An 18,465-nucleotide genomic window follows, 5' to 3' on the forward strand; every position below is an offset into this window, starting at 1 on the left:
ATGAATAAACAAATTTTACTTAGAGTTTTATTTCTAGGCCCTCATTTTTGCCTCCCTCTAAAATAGTGAAATAGCTTAAGACAAGAACATTTGATTTTTCTTTTTATCTGTACCTACAGAAGGATTATTTCTCAAATATTTTTTAACCTGCTGCTAATCTTCCTTCTAACAGCTGTCTCACTATTCTCCATGTCCAAAGGTCTTCAAGAACAATATTCTCATCATTTTTAATTTGCATAAAATTAGGTAAAAACAAAAAAATTGATTCTTTGATATACAGTACATTTTCAGATTTGCTTTTCTTTGGATTCTGAGCTTGTGTTCACTAGAATTTTGATGGAACAATATATTATCTGCAGTATTAAAATTGTTTCATTTTCCATGTGAAAGGTGTTGGCTTCCTGAGTAAAATTCATAAAAGTGAAAATAAATACCGTCTCTCTCTCTCCGTCTCTCTCTCTGTCTCCTTGTAGCTCTTTCGCTCTTCTTGTTTGTTTTTCCTAGAATATTGTTGGTTTCATAAAATAAATTTCTGGCTTTTGGACCAAATTCGGTCCTTGGTTTCATTTCATCCAGTTCTCAAAGCAATTTTGCTGTTGTCACTGCTGTAGAAACTTGTAAAATAAAGGACTTCCTTATTCTTTCATTTATTGTAAAACCTCTTAGGATTTAAAATTACAATAGTAAAATAGTTATAAACAGTAGTTCAAGGTTCAGAAAGTGTTGGTGGTTGTGTTCTAAAGTTGGACCAAAAATAAATATCACATGTATTGTTACCTATCTTTTGCCCATGGTTCCAGGAGCATGATAAGGGGTACATAACTAATCCCATGCTCCTCCCTGTTTAACAGTGATTTCTACTGATGATGATGATTTTAGCCTAAAAAACCAAAGTATTCAGCTGTCAGTGAGGTAAAAGCAATTAAAGTTTACAGTCATCAGTTGCCTAATATTATATTTAACTACTTTGAAATTTAAAGTAATTAAAAATTCCAGTCAATAAATTTAACACATGTAGTCCTGTGTTAGGTCAATGTGTGTTTGGCCAGTTAAGGGAGAGTGTAAGAGGGGAAGCAAGTTGGGAGAAGAAGACTGATAGAAAGACATAGTCCTAAAAGTCTTTTTAATCATTTTCAATAGACTAATGTCCTAATAGTCTTCTAGTGAGTTAGGAGTTGAAGAATTCACTTTACAGAGGAAAAAGACAAAGTATGGGAGAAAGTGATAAAACTTACAGGGTATCTATGATATGCTGGATACTAGATTAGCCACATCATGTACTTTATCTTATTAAACACTTACAAGAGTCTTACAAGGTACTTTCACCATCCCTAAGTGAATCCAACTCTCTGTCTTCCAACACAGTCAGAGCCGAAGTAAACGACACATGATCTTTCTATAACTTCAACCTCAACCAGGCCCTTAGCCAACTCTGAGTTATTTTACTTTCCTACTTACCCAAATAAGATTTCACACATTCTGTACTTTCTTTAAATCTCTCACTCTACCCTTTCCACAGCACTCTCAGTTAGTGATTTTGTATCTTCAGAGAGGAAATAGAAGCCATCAGACATTGCCTACTTCATTTTCCTATCCCTCTCCCTTGCTACTAATTTACTGTCACCTATTCTCTCCTCCTTCTCCCCTGTTAACATGGGAGAATTATGTTTCTTTCCATGATGTGGATTAGATACTCTCTTGCCTTTTCAGAAATTAAGTTATTAAGTACTCCCTTTCTCTCCTTTATCTTTAATATATTCCTCTCATCTGAACCCTTCTTATTAGCAATTAAATATTCTACATGTGAGTATATTTTCAATTTTAAATGTAATATTTAAATATGTATTATACAAATTTTTATACATTGTATTATATGTTAATTTTATTAAATATGAGTCAATAGAAAAATTAATAACTATTTTCTTCTCTACTGAGGAAAATAATCATTCCCCTCCTCATATGAGCATACTGTTATTTTTTTAATCTAAAACCACCTTCTCTTTGCCCATTTCTACATCCAACTGTTACTCTATTTCTGTCCTCCTTCCAGAGTAAAACATTTGGAAAGAGTATTGTATACACCTGTTTCTAATTTTTTTTCTCTTCTTTTCTCTTATCAAGTTTCTTGTATCAAGATCACCAATAGATGTTATTAAATTCAGTAGTCACTTCTCAGTTGTGATATTTCTTAAAATTTTAGCAACATTTTCCATGGTTGATAATTCTTTTCCTTGAGCCACTTTCATCTTTCGGCTTCCAAGATGCTGTCTGGTTTTCCCACCAATTCTCTGGCTTTTCCTTCTCATTGCTCTTTGCTGAGTCCTTCTCATCTTCTTGACTACTAACATGGGATTGCTCAAGGCTTACTACTTGGACTTCTGCTCTTCTCTATTTAATCTCGCTTCTTTGGAATTCTCATCAAGGTTCAGAACTTTAAATATAAGCTGCCAACTCCCAAATGAATACCTTCAGCACAGATCGCTTCCCTGACTTCCAGCATCACATAGCCACCTGACTACTTGTTCCCGCAACTTAAATATGTAACATGCATCATAAACTGAACATGTCCCAAACTGAGCTCTCACAGTGTTCTCTAATGCAGTAAATGGCAAATTCACTGTTCTAATTTCTCAGGACAAAAATCTTAGAATCATCTTTAATGTCTCTTTTCCTCCTCACACTTGGTACCTTAGGCTCTTATCTAGGACACAAATTCTTATGCCTCCAGTGTCATTCTACCCTGATCAAAATCATAAAGTCTCTTAATTTGTCTCCCAACATCTACCTTCAATCTATGAAGTCAGAGTAAACATGGTGAAACCCAAGGTGGATCATGCTCAAAATCTTCCAAAAGTTTCCCATTCTAATCTGAATAAAAGTCCAAATCCTCATAGTAATCCACAGGACCCTACATTATTTGTTCTAATTTCAAATTACCTCTATTTCATCATCTCTAACTTCTACTTCAACCATAATAGCTCTTTAGCTCTTCAGCTCATCCTTAAACATGTCAGCATATTTGGAACTGAGACTTTTCCACCTGGTATTGCTTCAGCCTGCAATGGTCTTTCCCCAGATATGTTTACCTTACTACTTTGATCTTTTCCTTACAGAAGATATGCTTTATTTATTTTGTTTTTGTCTGTCTCCCCCAATAAAATATACGGCCCATGTATTGGCTAGAGTAACACTAGCTGTTGCAACAAATAAACCCCCCAATTTCAGTAGGTGAACATAATACAGTTTATTTTGGGCTCATACAGGTGTTCAAATATTTTTAAAGTGAGTAATTTGAGAGGGTGCTTTGCCCCACTTAGTCATTCAGTGACCCAGGCTTGCAAAAACCCTGTCATTTCTAATGTCATCATCTAAGGCCATTCTCAGGTCACTCCTGTTTCTTAAAGGCCATAGCACAGAAATGACCAACTTTATTTGCATTCCAATTTCAATGAAGATACCAAGTGAGATAGCCATATCTGGAGGAAAGCATGCAGGGAATGTAGCCCTTGATTGGGCAGCTACGCTCCTATGGTAACAAAGAGCCTGAATATTTGGTAAATGCCTAGCTGTCTATGCCACATTCCATAAGAGCAGTGATTTTTGATTATTTTATTTACTGCTATATGCCGAACACCTAGAAGAGTTAAATGAATAACTGAAATATAAGCAAATAAATAAAACAAATAAACAAACCATTTATGGATCTATAACCCCTGTCCTTTCCCTTCTCAGGATTATCAAAATGGCAGTCCAGACGTCCTGCTTCACTCTAACTTTCTAGTCACTCATCCTACTCCAATCTGAGTCCCAGCAAACCTGAACTTCCTCCTTGTAGATAGATTCACTAGAAAATGTGGCAGGATGATATTTTTGAGATATATATATATATATATATATACACATATATATATATGTATGTATATATTTTACATAGCAGAAAAGCATACTTGGAAATATGTCTTTTGCATTTTAATCTAAACTATAGAGTAGACACAGTGTGACATGGAAATGGTTTCATTTCACTCTGGAAGGAGGTGACAAATTGTCCCTTTGTTGCAGTGAGAGTGTAATCTGGAGTGGGGGGCATCTCATCTTGGGTTTTCCAAGAACTGAGGCTGTGATAAGGGTTTAACATGTAACTTGTTTATTTGGAGAGGTAATCGTCAGGAACAGAAAGAGGAATTGGTGTGAGTGCGATAGAGAAGCTGACAAAGCCAAAGTAAGTGTATTATTGAAGTTCTTATTGTGAGCAATAGAGATTTTATTTTGCTGGAACCTCCTGAGAAATCCAGAGACTGCCTTCTAAGACTATCTTTCCAAGGATGGGAGACAGAAGCATTTTATTCATTAGCTCCCATCCCAAACTGGTTAAGATTTACTTCTGAGAGTGTTAACTTTCTTGTTCTTCTGAGCTATATATAACATTCAGGCTATCACAACACTAGAAAACGTCCTGGGGGAGAAAGCGTAAAATGTGACAGTGTGTCTTAGTAGTGGGATGCCAAAGGCATGATGGGACTTAAAGCCATTATGGAACTTTCTACTCCTGTTATGACTGAAGTGAGATGAGGCCTTAGGGATATGCACTGGACACCAGAGCATCTCATATAGAGAGATTCTGAGGTGATATGACAGACATTTAAAATTAGTAAAGGACCTTACTAATTTTTGCCCTTCCCAGATTTTTGCACTAGAAGAAACTGGAGTTTGAAGTTGGATGGTCATACTGTACAAATATTGTGCAAGTTAGGCATGGAAGGGACTGTGTATATCAGCAAGTGCATGCCATCCCAAGCAACAAAAATCAGGCAGGACAAGCTATACAATAGCTGGAGGACATTGAAGGTCTGAGGGCTATACAATTACTAGACCCTTGACATTAGACTGCCCCAAGCATGGATAAAGGAGAGGAGGGCACAGGGTGAGAACTGTGAATTTGACTGAGTACTTGACTAAAATAATGTTTGTAAAAGGGAATTCACTTCATACTTCCAAAATTTATTCACCACCTCTGAAACAGAAAAGAATCAGGAGAAATAGGAGCTTATGAATAAGCTAAATTCTATTACGGAGAAATAAAGGTGTATTTACATTTTGATCACCTGAGTTATACTTTCAGAACTAAAATCTAGAACTCACTAGAATTCTTTTGTCTCCATCAGCATTAAACTAACTTGGCCACTGTTGCTTGCAACCAAGGAAGCCTAACTAATGCAAAAATTGCTTCCATAGAATGAATTAGCTGTCTATACAATTCTCCTGGAAATGGGACTTGGTATTCTGATACTATGAGATTCCACTTCACATTCTGGGAAGGGGAACTAATAGCCCATGAAACAGAAAGGAACCATGAGAGTGAAGCTCTGGGATCCAAGCAGCTGTCACCATAGAATAATTTTAAGAGGAGTGTGAATTCCAGAATCACTGTATATGGTGAGTGCTTCTGACAACACTGGCTAACTTAAAGCCAATGAGAAGCTCAGATCACTAAATTGTCACCTTGAATCATGGAATGAAACCTATGAGCTTTCTGACTCTGCTGAAAGACATTTTTTCTTTTTATAGCAGAAATGCTGAAGTCACTAATGGATTATTGATTCTGAAGATTCAGTTGAATTTATAACCTCATCAGGTCTCTTGTATGAAAGTTAGGGAACTAATCAATAACTGATCAAGATTTGACTATGTGAAAAAAATATCTTCTTAAAGGATCCGGATATGGAGCTTGCCAATTTGGAAGTCATCTGAAACTCCCTAATGGCCTGCTATTCACTAGGAAAAAACCCTCCTCTGCTAACTGGAGGAAGTAACAGTTCCTTTTATGCCCATGCCGTTACTTATGAGTAGCCCGAATCCAAATTCTTCATTGCCAGGACACTGAAATGCAGAGTCAGAGGAGGGAATGAAAGGTACACAGAGACAATCTTGAAAAATTTGCCAATTTGGTGAATCAAAATCTGAAAAAATTGAGGGAGTTAGTTTAGAGGGTAGATCAACTGAGGCAGGTGTAGCCAAATTGTAATTATGCCTTATTTATTGAGATGGCTATCCTTTTCTGAGATTATAAATTTAATGGATTAGCCAGAGTTACAGCCGTGATTCTAATGATTTCTGGGCTGAATAGTAAAAACCTGAACTCAAAATTGGCCCATGCTAAAAGACATGAATTGGCCAGGAATCCCTGTGCATCCTTCTGAACAGAGGTTGCAATCTGGGAGACTGGCCTGTTGACATGCTTTGTTTATAGACCTCATAGTTTTGGCCCACACAGTGTTTTTAAAACAGTTAATTTAAATGCCAAGAGACCTACATAAAAACTTTGATTTCTACCCTCCTTTTAAAAGATCTGGCAACATTGAGCTCATATTCCTATGTGGCAACAATTTGCTGCCGTCTGCTTAAGATGGGGCAGGTATACATTTTTCTATAGGTTCATCACTTTCTACAGCAACTCTCTTCCAGTTGACTGCACTAGTTTAAATTTGATTTTGTGATGCCTATTAATAAGGAAGGAATAAAAAGACTGTGAATAATAGAACTCTGATTAAATTTGCCCTATATCCTACCTGCCCACCCAGAGAGGCCTGGAAAAATGGGTTGATGAAGAAGAATCTATTTAAAAAATATGTTTAATGACTCTCTAGGCCTGGAATACTGGTGAAAGTGTTACTGAACCAAACTTGGGTCCACTCACCCATGCACAATAAAGCCAATTTCCTGACACGGGTTGTGATGAAGGAAAGTGCAGTATTTATTGTAAGGCACCAGGCAAGGAGTCTAGAGCAGCTAGTGCTCAAAAAACCAGAACTCTCCGGTAGGTTTCAGCAAAGCATTTTTAAAGGCAAAGTAAAGGAGGGGAGTCCCAGGGTATGTGAATAGCTCTTGCACAATTCTCTGATTGGTTGATGGTGAGGTAACAGGGCGGTTACCTTATCAATCCTTAGATGCTAGTACGTCTGGGGTCTACTGTGCTCATGGTCATCAAGTAGTTAATTTCTTCTGTTTGGTAGAGGTTTTAGCATCTGTAAAACAACTCAGGAAATATGCATCAGATACTACTATCTAGGTACTTCGGAATGGAACTAAAGCAGAGGATATGGGGGAAGGTTCTGTGCTGGGAATGCCACATAGGGTCCTGCTCCCTTAAAAAAGGGCCTGCAATTGAAAGGGGCTCAGATTTTAGCAAGAATGGGGAATCTCACAGTGGCAGAGCCCAGGGTGTAGCAGTAAAGTAACGGAAGAAAAAACAGAATATACCTAAGAATATGACCTAATTCAGAAAAAGGGTATTTGCAGATGTATTTAGTTAAGATGAGGTCATATGGGAGTAGGGTAGACCCCTACTCCAGTATCACTAGTGTCCTCATAAAAAGGGGGAATTTGGACACAGACACATACACAAAGAGACATCATGTGAAGATGAAGTCAAAGATTGGGGTGTTGCAGCAGAAGCCAAAAAACACCAATGATTGCCAGCAAACCACCAGAAGCTAGAAAGGAGACATGGAACAGATTCTCCTTCATAGCCCTCAGAGGGAACCAACCGTGCCGAAACCTTGATCCCTAACTTCTAGCCCCCAGAACCATGAGACAATACATTTCTGTTGTTTAAGCCACTCAGTTTGTGGTACTTTCATTTCAGCCTTAGAAAACTAGTACAGTTCTAATACTTGGTGAGAACAAGATCTTCAGCTTTTCCTTCCATTTGTTATCCAATATTCTTTGAATTATTTCCTTTTTTAAGGGGAGGAGGCTTAAGATAAAATCTGTTTTGTCTTCTTTTTATTTTTTTTTCAAAGACAGTAACACACACACATACATATATCCCATAATGCTATGAATAGGTCACTGTGGACCTATTCAGTATCACTACCCCTTACTCATACTTACAATCCCAGCTAAATCAAAGAAAGGGGGGAAGAGAAATCATCACACACACACTAGCTTAGCACTCTGTGTTTTTCTTCTCTAGAAAGATTTTAATTTTAATGAAAAACAATTATATAAATATATCAATGTATATCTCCCCACTTGACTGAGATCTGTTACAGCAAGCAAGAATTGTGTTTTATGTCTACTTACTAGTATCTGGAATATGGTAGGCACTCAAATATTTGGGAATGAATTAAATATTGTTTGTCTTATTCTTAAAGTCAATAATAGTCACTAAGTATAATTAACAATGAAAAATCTCTAATAATTAATTAAACTAAAAAGTTTAGTATTTGTGTTAGAGTTCTTAAAATATCTGCCATTATTGCTTTTGTGCTAGAATGTAATTGTTCAGAATTAATTTTAAAAAGGTTATTTCTCCTCTGGTCCTCTATTCCTTTCATGTGTGACTGTGGCTATGCAATAATATAGAATATATTTACATATTATCAAGTTGAGTTGTCTGGAATTAAATGGAAGCTCCTTTTTGAGATTTAAAAGTAGAAAATAGCATTAATTATAACTGAGATGAAAAAGCTATAAACCATTTGTTTCCTGATTGGAGATCACTCAAATTTAAATTGATTTATCCATCTGAAAATTACTGTAAAGGAAATTGTCAAGATTACCCTTGCCTTGTCAAAACCATGTCAATGGAGAGTTGAACATAATTGAAGGAATCATTTTCAAATATAATATTAAATGCTAGTAAAAAATGTTCAAATGCTGGTTTCACACCAAAGGAAAAAAAAAAAAAAACCCAGCAACAAACTTATAAAACAGCTCTCTTTTATAATGATATTTCTACATATGTATTTATCCAAGTGTCCACCTGACACCGCCACTTCAATGTGTAATAGACATTCCAAATTTACATGTCTAAATAGAACTCTTGATTTCCCCTGCCTTTCAAAGGTGTTCGTATCTTTTTTGTTTGTTTGTTTCATAATTTACCCAGTGTCTCAAGACAAAAATCTAGAAGTCAACCTTGTTACCATGCTTTCCTTGATCTTCACATTCAAACCAATAACAAATCCTATTGATTTTAGTTTCAAAATGTGTATTTAATATGAATACTACTCTTGATCTCTTTTGCCACAACCTAAGCCTATACTATTATTTTGTCAGGCCACATCAATAGCCCCCTAAGTGGTCTTCTGCTTGTACTCTTTCCCTCTTAAAATCCATTCTTCACACAAGAAATCGTCTCACCATTAATGGCTTCCCATTGTATTTAGATTAAAATATAAACCAATTACTACAGTCTTTGTATCAGTTGGGTCCTTGCTGAAATAGTTAAGAATGCTAAGATTTTGGGGGAGAAACATTTTTGAAAGAAAAAGGGACAGAGCAGGATTTGGTAGAGATAGCAATGAAAGGCAATGCAGATCTAAGATGTCTCTGCATGCCAAACAACTTTCTGTGGAGCAACAATTGTTCCCTAAATGAGTCCTGCAATGGGTGGACATGGCTATGGCCAGGCCTTGTACTAGATTCTTGCTCAGTCACTGGCTGAGACCACCCCAAGAAAATAATGCCATTAGCTTAAGAGGTGAAGTGGATCTGAGGGTGCTTGCTGACAGCTTGAAACTGTCAGTTAACCACATTCCTTTGCAACTGGGCAGGGAGTCATCTCTCTATCTCTATCTCTCTCTTTTTTTTTTTTTAATTTTTATTGGAGTATAGCTGATCTACAATGCTGTGTTAGTTTCAGGTTTACAGCAAGGGGTTAGTTTAGGTTTTAATTTTTATTGGAGTGTAGCTGATCTACAATGCTGTGTTAGTTTCAGGTTTCTACAGTTATACATATACATACATCCACTCTTTTTTAGATTCTTTTCCCAAATAAGCCATTTCAGAGCACTGAGTAGAATTCCCTGTGCTATGCAATAGGTTCTTATTAGTTATCTATTTTATATGTAGTAGCGTGTATATGTCAATCCCAATCTTATCCCAAATTTATCCCTCCCCCTCTTTACCCCCTGGTAACCATAAATTTGTTTTCTACATCTGTGACTCTATTTGTGTTTTGTAGATAAGTTCATTTGTACCCTTTTTTTAGATTCCACATATAAGCTATATCATAAGATATTTGTCTCCTATAGATGAATTTAGCTAGTGAGTTTCTGTTCCTGCTTTGTCTTAAGGCCCTAGGTGCTTTGGGTCCTCATTCAAATCTTGAAACTCATCTCATGGCACCCTACTTTGCAGTCACTGCCTTCTAATTTTCTTGTACACACGAAACCCTTTCCTGCGTCAGAATCTTTGAACATTCCATTTCCTCTGGAGTATTTCTGATATGTATTAAGTTACTTAATTCTAACAACAAGCCTATCAGGTGGGTATGATGATTATTACAATTTTACAGACTAGGAAACTGGCACAAAGAGGTTAAGTAACTTCCCCAGGGTTCCTCACCTAGGATATTATAGAGCAAGGCTTCTAACCCAAGAGTCTGTCTCCAGAAGCCTTGCTGTTAATGATTATACTTCACTGTCTTTACAAATATTACAAATATTCTTATGGCTCAGGTTTCAGCTCAATGGTTACTTTCTCAAGGAAGCATCCACTGACAACCCTAACTTTAGTAATACCCACCCCGGTTCCTATCTGTAATTCCTACTATATTTTCCTAGACTTAACACAATATAAAATTATCTTTTTGTTGTTGTCTTTCATATTTAGTTTGTCTCACCATATGAGTATGTACACTCCTTGAGGTCTGGAACCATGTCTGTCTTCAATTCATTGTGTTCTCCTTAGTACCCATAAAAGAGCCCTGACCATCAGAGAAGCTCTTTAATTTTTTTTTTTTATGAATGAATTACCAAAGCTTTCATTCTCTAGAAAAAGGAATATTAGGCTGTATTCATCTTGGAAATGAATTTAGCCATTATATTGAATAAGTAGATATTGAAATCTATTATATTTCCTTTTTCCTCTTCCCTAAGAAGGGTTTCATGTTAATTCATCTCTGAAAAACATATTAAAAGGGAAACCTAGAAAATATTTGGGCTGTTGAAGGTAATATACGTATCTCTCTGTTTCTTTTTCTAATTATCTATCATCTATCACCTCTCTCTCTCTCTCTCTTTCACTTACCTATTTACAGACACATGCACACACACACACACACACACACACACACACAAACACACACACACACAGCCTACAAAGGAGCTGCTTCACTAAAATAGAAAAGTCTTGGTCAGTGAGCATTAACATAACTTGAGGTGCTTTACTGGAGATTCATAACTTCTTATCCATTTCTCAATAAGCCAGTTTGCATTGTAGGGGTCTCTGATTGAGAGTGGTGCCAGGTCCATGAGAAAGGACCATGTACCGTGGTCCAGAGGTATACACACCATTGATATTCCCTCAAGCTTATCCCAAAGGGGCCTGTGGCTTTTAGCCACATTGGAAAAAAGAAAAAACAGACATTTCAGGGATTATTAGATTAGATTAAATTAGATCTGAACTAACACTAATCTTTATTGGAAATAAGTTCTGTGTGGTTCACCAGCCAGAATGGTGACCTATAGATCAGATGGTGACCTATAGATCAGACAAAATCCAGCCCATATTGGGTTTAATGCTGTCACAGAACCATCCTCAGAATGTATAATAATAATTGATATACTAAGTAATTGGAAGAACTCCAAAATTAGTTACATGATTCATGGAGTGAAGGCCATTAAGGTAGGAAATGTCAAATAAGCCCTAGGATTTCCCTTCTATTTTTCTCCCACCCCTCAAACCCCAAGATAGTGAATTAATACTGAATCCTTGGGGAAACTGAGAGTTTAAATGCACCAACAAAGACTTGAAAAATGCAGGTTTAACTTTTTTGTTGGGTGAAAAACTAGGTAAGTCTTAGAGAATGATTGTGGATTATCACAGATGGAGATACCAGATACAGCTGTAGTTCCAAATTTGAATTCTTTATTGGAGGAAATAAAAATATTCCCTGCACCTAATATACAGTTATTACAAATCTTTTCCCCCAACCTTATCAGTAAAATAATCAGAAACATGGTAGAGACAGCAGATTATCTTTACTGATTTCCCATAAAGCTATGCCAATTCTCCTGCTCTCTATCATATCTTTTTCCTTTAAACTTTCTAGAGTATTCATACCCATGTTAGTGTCTTAAATAAAATGTGTGTGTTCTTTCCTTACTATAGTTATCTTCAGTAGAACATTGATATTCATCTGAACATCTTTAAATGACGCATGTCTTCTAAAATTTTATATTTCTTAAATAATTAGGAATAGTTATATCTAGTTGAGGTGTTACTAATTAAAATATTAATTGTAATTTAAAAACACATAATTCAGATTATTAGGAGTCTTGACAATTTTTTACCATCCCATTAATTGAAGGGCTCAAAAAATTTAGAGAAGATAAATTTTATGGTACAAACTGTAATTATAATATCCTTAGTATTTCTCCTTGTGCAGTTCATGCCCTTTAACCCTAGGACCCTAAGGTAGATCAGTTCCTAGGCTGTATGTATACTCTGTTGTCTCTGGAGATGTAACTCATCAATTCTGGTGCCTCCACCTTTTTCTAGATATCATGGTACAGTTTTCTTTAATTTTTAACTAAATGGGATACTGCACAATGGGGTTGCAAGCGAGGAAGATATTCCGTGTTTGTGTTTTTAAAAAACAAAAATTAAAAAAATATTATACCGAAGAGAATTTTGGGAAAATGTAGTAGCAGTGGCAGCATATGTTTTGGATCTTCCCAAATCCTGTTGCATAAAAACAGAGCAACCAGAAAGCAAAACCAAAAATCCATGGATAATATTTTCAACCAAACTACATATCTTTTCAGTTCCCAAAATGAGTTGGAAGAAAGTACCAATAGCTACCAGACATGCCTGTTATCAACATGTGTGCAAGGAAAAGCAGAGGGAGTTACCCTTTTGGTGGGAGAAAGTTGTTTTGTTTTGTCTCTTGTCTTTTTGTGTCTCATTTCATCTTTTCCTAGGCTGGGCTTTCATATGTGTGTGCAATTAGGGAGCAGAGAGCTGAGAGCTGTAATGGAGTAGGAGGTAGTTCAACATCTGCTTGGCCAGTGGTGTGCTTTCAAGTCTGATGGTGGCTGAGGCCCACCCCTTGGGTTTAGGTGGATAGAGCCCAGGGCACCAATACTAGATTAAACTGGGGGCTTTAATTCCTACAACACAAGCCCTGTTGGCCCAGGGGCATCCAAGCCTTAGGGAGCTGCAGGGAAAAATGAAAACAGAAATGTCCTGGGTCTGGTCTGAGGCTGGCTGCCCCCAGGCATGCATCTGTGTGGTGTGCAGTTCTGGGAGTCTGGTACCTCTGCCCAGAGCAGGAAAACTCCAACATAGTCAACTTGAAAGTGAAGTGGGAAAACATTAGGACAGCAACTGCAACTGGGGGTGGGTGTTACGCTCTTTAAAGTGAGTGTAAGGGGTTTGTGTTCAGATCCATAGGGTATGGAGCAGTATAGCCCCAGGAACTTTCCAAACTGATGTTCTAGGGCTCTTTTTCAAGGTAGGTCTCTACCATGAGGGGAAAATACTGACATCGGGATGTAAATTGACAGAGACAGGAGTAAAAAAGGAAATATAATTAGAGGATAGGGCAAAGGCATCAGAGAATCTCAGAAAACAAGGTGCCATGTTTTTAACACTATACGAAAGCAAGAGAAGAGAGGGCTTTTTTTTTTTTTTTCGGTACGCGGGCCTCTCACTGTTGTGGCCTCTCCCATTGTGGAGCACAGGCTCCGGACGCACAGGCTCAGCGGCCATGGCTCACGGGCCTAGCTGCTACGCGGCACGTGGGATCTTCCCGGACCAGGGCACGAACCCATGTCCCCTACCTCGGCGGGCGGACTATCAACCACTGCACCACCAGGGAAGCCTGAGAGGGCTTTTTGACATTACAAAATACCTGAATAAAAGTCTACTAAGAGTGAAGAAAAATGAAATTTACACAAAAATGAAATACATAAAAATGATCAAATCTCACATACAGTTGCCATAGGAAAAATGAGTATAAGGAGAAAAGAATATTCCTACAGAGATTAAAGTCTGTCAGTAAGGTTTGTTCAAAATGCAGATCAAAACTGTAATATATTATCTTAAAATAAGCCAAAAGACATTAAGAAAATGATTAAAAACTTTAAAGAACAACATAAATCTGAATTAGAAAGCCTCAGAAAGGGAAAAAGAATTCAAGTAAAATTAGAAACAAAAGAAAAAACATTTTAGAAATGAAGACTAAACTAGAAGAAATATAAAAAGAAACAAATATTGAAGACAGGCATGGTAGGTGAATAGTGTCCTTGCTTCTCTCCCCTCATTGCCCCCCTCCCCCAAAGGTATCAGGTCTTAATCCCTGGAACCTATAAATGTTTCCTTATATGGAAACAGGGTCTTTGCAAATGTGATTAAGTTAAGGGTCTTGAGAAATCAGGAGATTATCCAGGATTATCAGGGTAAATCCTAAATTCAACCACATGTCTCCTAAGAGGGTTAGAAGGGAAGATTTGATGATACATAAAAAAGAAGGCAATGTGGTGAAAATGAAGGTAGAGATTAGAGTGATGTGGACACAAGCCAAGGAATGCTGGCAGCCATTAGAAGTTGAAAGGGTCAAGGAAAGGATTCTCCCACAGAGCTTCTAAGAGGGATGGTGGGTGCCCCGGCTAATACCTTGATTTTGATCCAGTGATACAGATTTTGGACTTCTGGTCTTCAAAATTGTGAGAGAATAAATTTCTGCTGTTTTAAGGTACTAAGTTTGTGGTAATATGTTACAGCAGCCATATGAAACTAATATAACATACAACTAACACCACATGTGGAAAATAGGAGTCTAAAAAAGAAACTCAGAGCAAGGAGAATATAGCAAATACTAAAAACTATAATTCAAGAGAAACTTACTGAAATAAAAAAAAAATGAAAGTACATATTGAAAATATTAAAAGAACACACCATATATCTGATAGTATTAACCTAAAATGACTAACACAAAGATATATTTCAGTAAATTTACTGGACTTTTAAGAAAAGGAAAAGAAATCATTTGGGCATCCACCCACAAAAGGTACCTGTAACTTAGAAGAAAAATAAAATGGAATCATCATCAGTCTTTCTGATAAAAATTTTTTGTGCCAAAGAAAATATAGTAATATATTTGAGATATTTAGGGAAAGCATATGTGAGCCAAGGATTTTTAGCCAGAAAAGCTGCCCTTCAGATAAAAAGGAAACACACACATTGTTATCATTATTCAAGAAATCATGGAATATTATTTCCATAAGTTATTTCTAAGGAATCTACTACAAAATTAATTTCAGAGTATCAAAATTAATTGAGATATTGATATAAGACTGGAGATAATCATGTATGGTTTTTGGTAAAACTAAGATTAAATGAGAATATGAAGAGAAGGATATTATAATATGCAATATATAGTGGATACATGATTCAACAATATAAACATAATATAATCATAAAAATGGAGAAAATGTGGAGATGATATATGCAAAAAAAGTAACTGCTTCTATTATTTTATAATCAGTGGTTGTCCTGTTAATATTCTTATTTCTGAAACATTTGTATTTTTAATATGGGATAAAAAATAATTATGAGATAACCTAATTTCATCATCTGTGTTCTTGAGAACCATAATCCTCAGTATGGAAGAAAGGAGATAGAGTAATGTAGATGAATTTAGGCAAGAACCCTGTAGTACTGTTTTTGAATTGGAAATATTATTCGCTCATAAGGTATTTTATCTATCAATATCTATCTATATTTATCTATATCCCATTCTGTCCACTGAAAAGGAAACAATGACCAAATCAGCAGGAATGAGCATGCTTTGTACAGATTGCCAAACTGAAATATTACTTCTCATTAAAAGGAGCCAGGGCTTCTTGGATAGATGGCTGATTTTAGAGTAAGAATTGTAACAAATGAACCTGGAACATGTTGACATATAACTATCAAACATACTATGGTCATATCAAAAAGACTTAGGAGCTGTTTTAAAGAATCTTTCACTAGGTGTAGATTTCGCAATTTGAGGTTAAAAAAACATAAGCGTAAGACTGGATTTAGACTCATAAACTTTTTCATCCATGAGTTTATAATATTTTTAAAAAACCCTAATTTTTTTACATTTTGAAAACTAGAGCGAACCAATTCTTTATCTTGAAAACAGGTTAAATAAAAGTAAGAACTGAGCATTTACATAAGAACCATTCCACTATATAACCACATAGAAGTGTCTTATTATAAAATTATTGCAGATAATACATGAAAAAAATGATAGAATTAGAATATCACCTTTTTACAACCTCACTGAATTGATGGAGCCAGTCCTGAGCATCAACCTATGCTAGCATCAGAAAGGAAGCCACCTGATATAATATGCATCCTGATGACAGAAACCCCTTTTCCTTGTCAAAGGGTTAGAATCTGAGTTTGGTCAAGCATCTTAATCCAGATGCCAATTTGCAGGAAATTCAGAGAATAGGTCGAACTGCACTGTGGGTATACAATTAGCAAAACAAATACTGTGGAAAATCTACCTGTCAAATGGCCCAGGTTCTTCAACATATAAACTAACAAAATAATGAAATAGAGGAGAGACAATTGTTGCCTTAGGCTTTCCTTTCACACCATCATCCCATCTCTTTACTGTCATATTTGATTAAATGTTTAACTGGATATAAAATCCTAGGTTGACAATAATTTTCCTTCAGTATTTTGAAGATATTGATCCATTGTCTTTTATCTTGCCATGTGACTATTGAAAAGTCAGAAGCCATTCTGATTCCTGTTCATTTGCTTTTGAGTCTTTTAACTTCTCTCTCTGAAAGTCTTTTGGATATTTACTTTGTTTTCAATATTCTTAAATTTCACAGTGATGAATTTCAGTGTGACTTACTTATTCCTTATGTTGGAAATTCTGTGGAATTTTTAACTTGAAAAATCATATCCTTCAGTTCCATAAAACATTTAAATATAATATTTGATGTTTTCTTCTGAGAAAATCCTATTACTTTAATGTGGAAGTTCCTGGATCAATCAAGACATTAGCAAGTTAAGTCCAGTGATATATAAAACAAATGTATCATGACTAGATGGGATTTATTCTAGGAAGGCATGTTGGTGTAAATTTGATTAATTTGCCACATTAACAATGCAAGAAGAAAGCCATGGGATGGTCTAAATAGATACAGGAAAGGCATTTAATAATTTCAATATCCATGCATGATAAAAATCTTTCAGCAATCTAGAAAAACAAGGCAATTCCACAAACTAATATATCCCCAAACTTGCTGGTGACCTCAGACCCCTAGTTCCTCTGCATGCACAGATTCAACCAACCAAAGACTGTGTAGTACAGTAGTATTTAATATTGAAAAACGTTTGCATATAAGTTGACTGGTGCAGTTCAAACCCACACTTTTCTGAGTCAAATGTATAAAACATTGAATACTTTAGACTTTTGGAAAAAGACAAGTTATGTAGACCCACTCCATTCCCAATTCTTTTTCCTTTCTCATATTCTAGACACAGATTAGCTTTCTCCTAAGATTTATCCAATTTGGGAGAAATTTCTCCAATTCTCTTAGGAAGCCTAAGTGTCTGCTTCCTCACATGGGTTCAAACTTCCAAAATTTTCTGTTTCTTGTCAATTATTTTCTTTTTTCCTGTGTTGGTTTTATTTATCCTTATAGTATTTTTCCCTCCCTGTACTTAAAAATAATCTTTTTTCTGTTGTTGTAATGGGGTTTCAGGTGAGGCTCCAATGTGCCATGATTAGTGGAAAATCCAATAAGCAGTCTTTTAACTTTGTTTATGGTATCTTTTGTAGTAGATAAGTTTAAAATTTTTGAGGTTTAAAATGTCAGTCTTTTCATACAGATTATTGAAGTTTTTGTGTTTTCTTAGAAAGTTCATTTCCAACTCAATATAATTAAAATATTTGGAGTCTAATGCTTTACTAATTACTTTAATGTTTAACCCTTTAATCAATTTGATGTGTGTATGTGTCTGTGTGTGTGTGTGTGTGTGTGTGTGTGTGTGTGTGTGTGTGTAGAGGGATAAATAGAATGGGTCAGGGGTCTGATATGATTTTTGCATGGATAGCAGATTGCCCAGTGTAATTTCTTAAATGATCTATTCTTTCCCCACTAGTGTCAATGCCACTTTTATTTAGACTAAAGTTCTATACATGTGATTTTATATGACACCTATATTGTGCTCCCTTTATATCTTCATCAATTCCAGTGCCAGTTCATACTGTTTCATTTACAATTTTTTTAAACATTTTTATTGGAGTATAATTACTTTACAGTGGTGTGTTAGTTTCTGCTTTATAACAAAGTGAATCAGCTATACATATACGTATATCCCCATATATCCTCCCTCTTGCGTCTCCCTCCCGTCCTCCCTATCCCACCCCTCTAGGTGGTCACAAAGCACTGAGCTGATCTCCCTGTGCTATGTGCCTGCTTCCCACTAGCTATCTATTTT

The sequence above is a fragment of the Grampus griseus genome, assembly GCF_964374135.1.
Source record: "Grampus griseus genome assembly, chromosome: 2".
Classification (NCBI taxonomy): Eukaryota; Metazoa; Chordata; class Mammalia; order Artiodactyla; family Delphinidae; genus Grampus; species Grampus griseus.